Genomic DNA, 6,052 nt, shown 5'->3' with positions numbered 1-6,052 from the left:
CTCCTGCCTCAAAGTGGAGAATGACCAAGCTGGAAGGACTTCCCCACAGGCAGATCTGGATCGGACAGTGGAAGCAAAGGGGCAAAAGAAGGACAGTGCCCCTGCTGGCTGACAGAAGTAACTGCTTCCCTTCCGCCTGAGGGGACAGTTTCCTGGCTCTCCCCCTTGGGAGGCACTTGGGTCAAGAAAAGGAGACTGGCTTTGTTGAACTGAACATATACGAATGAATGAAAAGAATAGACTTTTCTGGCCTGCCCTCTGTCATGAGGCTTGGGCAGGCAGAAGAGACCCAGAGGCTTCTGCCATGTGGTCCACCCACCCTGGGTACCACTATGATGTGCAAGTCCGTGGTGGAGAAATGAGAGTGAAAGAGAAGAAGAATGGTTTGTGCATTATGAAGAGAGGCAGAACTGGAGACACTCAAGGGTGATGAGGAACGAACAGCCTGATGTGAGTAGCCTAAGCTGCCGTGTGAGGCCGCGGTGATGTCTGGGCCCATGCTGCTGCTGAGGGCTAACATCTGGATCTGTGGCCATGCAACAGCAGAGGTCTCTGTTGATATCTGTTACATGCTACCATGTCTGGTAACATAGCCCACGTTGCCACCAAAAGCCTGGTGTCCCTGGGTTGGGTTGCAGCCCTTGGGAGAATTGGCTGCACCTCACCTGGGCAGCACAGTAGAGCTGGCTTTGGTGATATGGGTGCGGGAGGGCCAGTGCTGAGTGTGTGAGAGCAGGAGAGCCTGCCCCACCCCTTACAGACACAAAGTGCTGGGTTGGGCAGGACTGTCGGAGGCTATGCAGTCAAAAGATCCACTTAGGGTCTGGTCATCTGACACCTTGAGAACACAAATCAAAGGCTGTCACAGCTGAGCCTTGCCCATACTGGCAGAGGACACACAGCAGCTCAGCAGGCTCCCGAGCATATTCTCCAATCTTCACTTGCTCATCTGTAAAGCTCTGGGAGTCAGCAATCATGTGAGGGGAGGCGAGAGGGCCCCACTTGTTAGCCCTCAGCTACCCAGAGGCCTATCCAGGCCAGCCAGCAGACTGCTGTGGCTGGGAGTCTGGAAATGTCTGCGGGATGAGTGGTACTCTAGACCAAGCCTAGCCCCTCAGGGCAAGTGAACGGGTCTTGGAAGGGCCAAATGCCACACATTGCATCTGGACTGACAAATTCTCACCTATCTGTTCAAAGTCCTTATGGAGCCCTCATGCGCTGCTGGGCAGAATGTGAGATGGAGCAGCTACTGGGGGACATAATGAGGAAGCATCTCATAAAAGCTGTTACCATATAAACTGTTAATTCCATTCTTAGATATATACCCCAAATAAATGGAATTGTGTTCACACGAAAGCTTGTAGGACACTGTTCACTGCAGCAATATTCACTGTATTAAAAGATAGAAACAACAAAAAACAAAAAACAACCAACTGATGGATGAATAAATACATGGTGTACACATGCAATAAACTGTGTATTATGTAGCCAGAAAAAGGAATGAAGTACTGACACACCTAAAATGTTCCTGGATCTTGGAAACATTATATGTTAAATATACAGGATAGAAATAGTGATGGGTTCCATCTATTTGAAATACCTTAACAGGCAAATGTATAAGGCAGAAAGATGATTAATGGGTATCAGTGGCTGAGGACAGGAGCTGACTGTTCCTGAGTATGAGAAAATATTTGGGAATTAAGTTCGTGCTAACTGCACAACTTTGTGACTAAAGTAAACCACACGGAATACTATGGTATGAGAGTTAACTCACAATAAGACTGTTACTTTTCAAAAGGCCCTTTGCATGGCAGCTGGAGTGTGCTCTGATGGAATGAACAAATGGGATGGGGCAGTGTGAACATGGAGCTCGTGTGAGAGTTGCTGACTGTCGGCTCCACCAGCTCCAAGGAAGCCACAACCACCACAGGCTGCTCCACGGAAACTTACAAGTGTGAGTGCACTAAGGTCCAGGACTTGGCCGGCAAGGTGTTTGCTCCATAGGAGCATGCCTTGCCTCCCATGGCCTCAAGATTTCTAGAAATGGATTCTGGGTTTTTCAAACGCCAAACCAGGAGCAACCATTCTGATCTGCACCCAGGGACACAGAAGGAAGCAGCAAGTGCCACTGCACCAAGCTCCCTGATCTCCCCTGTGAGCTGGTCACCTTCTGAGTTGGGTTTATTATGGTATAACAAGTGTTACAGCTTTCCCCCATACAGGTGACACATAGGAAGATCTGGGTGATCTTCCCTCCTCTCCCCTCCCCACTTGACGTTTTCTTGGGATCCAGATTAAAAAGCCCATTGACCAGAGGACGTATCCACCTTACACCCAGAAGAGCCACGTGGGGCTGTAGTCATTACATTATGATGGCCCAGGTGTCTAAGGCTAGTCCTCCACTTGAGCATCTCCAGTACTTTTTGACAAAGGCTCCTTAGTAAGTATACACACACACACACACACACACACACACACACACACACACACACTACACACATTCTGGGTTACCTATTCCTCTACAAAGGAGATTCCATGCGGGTCAATATACTTTCCAGATAGGGACTCAAGGAAATCAATTTTTTAAAAATCGAAATGGGTCAGCTCATTAGCAGCCTGCAGTCCGTCAGGGCAGACAAAGGGCAGTTCCCTGGACCTCAAACTCACAAGGTCAAGTGTGCAAAAGGAAGTGGGGAGGGCTGTACTCTCTCTTCTGAAGCCTCCAGCTGCCCTTACCCCATCCCTGGGGCTCCTCTGGGCTCATCTGGGGACAATCAGCTCTCTTCACACAAAGCAGGGGCCCTCTTGAAGCCCAGTCTCCTGCCATCACGGAGAAGGAAGGAGAGCTCCCCACTTCCCACCTTCTACATTCTTAATGGTCTTGTGAGCTGCTATGAAGCCCCAGTGGCCTGCATGCCTTCACAGAAGTTTGCTTTCCTTGCCATGTGTGCCAAGAGCCTCTAAAGAAGGCATTTTAGTCAGGGCTCTGCAGACTTAAAAAAAAAAAAAATCTAAAACGGGTAATCAGCCACTTCACCCACTTTAACCCCACCAGGGAAAGGCTCAGCCTTCTTTTGCAAGATTTATACCCATTCAAGGGAGTTCCCTGGCAGCACAGTGTTATTAATAAACCATGTCTCCAGCTAGGTCGGTTTTATAAACGCCGGCCTTCCCTGAGAGGCTGTGCTGGCTCAAGCACACAGAAAACCTGCCACTGTGCTGTCTGCGGGTTTCAATTTCTGTGGGGATTCTGGTGTGGGGTCTCCCCAACAGGAATGGTGTGTTATGTGGATGGATCATCACTGACCCTTCCTTTCTGGTCGTTTTTGCACTTAGGCTTCAGCAGCTGGGGAGGAAGACACAGAGGGCAATGGAGACCTGTGTACTCTTCTAGGCCTCTGCTGTAAAGTTACGTGCTGTCAGTACACTGCTAGCTCAGTGCTCGGGCCAACGGGGAGTCAGTCTGATGTCTACCCCTAGGTAGAGCTTCCCAGTGTACATACACTTAGACCTGATGGCAGGAGGTGGGAAGAGGCAGGCAGGAGTTGTTATTTCAGCTTTGAGAAAATGTATTTCACTTCATGGGTCACATCAGAGTGGCTGAAAAGAGAAGGGCTGACAATCCCAAGAGTTGGTAAAGAGGCAGAGCAACTGGACCTCAAGTCTTTGCTCCTGGAGCACACACTGGAGCCACCACCTTAGAGCGCTGCGGCAGTGTCCAAGCACGGCTCTGCCTCCTCCAACTGGGGCAAAGTCATAGAGGGCATTAGAGGGGAACTGGACTCCTGCTGGGAGTTCAGAGTGATAGTCTCCCATTTTCATGAGTTTTTAAAAGACAGAACTAATCTATAATGATAAAGAGAATAGTGGTTGTCTCCGAGAGAAACCTGCATATTAACAGGGTGAACATGGTTTGCCAAATGCAAGATACATCCAAATAAAACTCAAGTATATAAAATAATAGCATATTTCTTCTTCCCAAATGTACTATGTACCCTCTATGTCTTTCAAAAATGACTCATGACTCACCCACAAAGGTGTACAGTGTTGAGCTGTATTTATAAGTGAACACAAGGACAGGTGTATTAAGAGAAAACAAGGTGTGAGGCTGAGCTGAAAGAACTTCCTGGCCACCACTGCCAGGAGGGGGGGCCAGAAGACATGCAGGGGGGCAACTTGGCATGCAAATGTCAGTTCTCCAGATGATGAGCACAGACAGTTGTGAACCTAGAGAGAAAAACTTCCTGTGCCATTGCAGGAAAAGGCCGATGTGTAATCAAATCCCATTTCAGAAGTATTTTTAAATATTTTGGCAGATCCCTACTTGGGAACCTGGTTGTCTGAATCCCCTTAGCCTGCATTGTGCACTTGTACCAAACACAGCCACTGTCCCTGTGGGATTTAAGGAAGTACCTCCCCCACCTCCGGCACACACACAGGCTTACCCTGCCCCTCATTTAGGGGCTGGCAAATACACACCTTTTATTTTCCTGTGTGTTTAAGGACAGTCCCTTCTCCACCTGTGCCTCTGTGCTGGGGACTGAGCTCCGGCCAATTGGGCAGCTGGGTTAATGGGCCTTTCCACTTTCTGGCACCGGTTTTTGAGTTGAATTCATATATTTCCCCAGTCACTAAGGGGCAGATAATAAAGCAATCATATAAGACATTAAAAAAATTAAACAATTCTATCGGCATCCATTTCTCCTCTGTTCTGTTCTGATGATTGTAGAAGTGTTGGGGACCCCCTGAGATAGAGAGCAGTTTGTGAGGAGCCCATCCCAGGCCGGCCTTTTCCCCAAGCTGTGCAGCTCAGACACAGGGTGCTTCTCTGGATAGGAGGGTCTGTGGGCTCCATCACCATCTCATTTCCAAGATGGGGGGGCGGGGCATGTAAATCCCCACTTCCTCGTGGCCATAAAATAAACTGGGTCCAATTTCTATTGGGCTTACCCATTGGGATCTGATTTATTTTGTTTTAAAAGATCCTTGTGATTCCTATTTACATCTGCCAGGCAGAGAAGGTAGGCACAGACAAACTGACCTGGGGATGAGGAGGGACAGCCACTTGTACCTCGTCAGAGCCCACAGACACTAATTGATGTGTTTGCTCACATTAGGCCAGTTGGCGCCTTCCATCCCCTTTTCTTCTCTCTGGCACACAAGAACTGCAAAAGTCCTCCCTGGCTCTTTCTTTGTAAGCTTGGGTTTGAGGCCAGGCCGGCTCCTGCCTGCCACAGCAACACAACACAAGTGGCCTCTCTCCGCTCAGGATCCCACCAGCACTTATGCTAATGTGGGCACATTATGGTAACAAGTACCTAATAATAGAGGGAAATTTAATTCCAATAGCAGCAGCTTCTCACTGGAGAGGAGCCATCCTCCTTCTGAGGACTGGAGCCGTTTGCATATGAGGGTGGCAGGGAGCCAGCGCACTTGCCTCCTGAATTTGGTTTCCTTCCCTTTATTCACGTCTATAATTGAGCCTTTGTAAGCGGAGGGATGTGTGTAAAGGAGCTAAATTTGGAGCTGATTTCAGGGGGCAATGAGAACTCTGGAGGCCAGTTTTACCTTATGCTCATCATGTCAACCAAGTTCTTGGCCCTGATCTGGGGGTGGGGGAGCCAAACTTGCCACTTCTTCTGCTACTAAATAAAATGGTACTTACTTCAAGCATGCAGGAAGGACTGGGCAGGTGTGACGGGATCAGGGGAGTAGGGGGGAAATATATGACTTCTTGAATTCACTGGTTTTCTAAGTTGGTTTGTAAGTAGGAAGTGGGGGGAAGAAATCACATCCCAGAGAACAGGCCTGCAGGTGGGAAGGGCTGAGCCCACAAGTCTGCGCCAGCTCCACTCAGTACCCACCTCAGCCATGCTATGGTCTCAAAGGGTCAGCCTCCCACTATGGATGACTGGCCAGCGTGTTGACCAGTAATTAAAAGAAGAATGCTAGACATTCTTCCTGACTCTTCTAGCCGGGAACACACAAAGCATCCCCATAGGTAGTAATGCCATATGGTTACCTGGGTCTACGGCTTCTCCATCAAAGAGAG

Source organism: Acomys minous (genome assembly GCF_964271855.1).
Source record: "Acomys minous genome assembly, chromosome: 8".
In the NCBI taxonomy this organism is placed as follows: Eukaryota; Metazoa; Chordata; class Mammalia; order Rodentia; family Muridae; genus Acomys; species Acomys minous.
The sequence above is the reverse complement of the archived record's forward strand: the minus strand, read 5'-3'. Positions refer to the sequence as shown.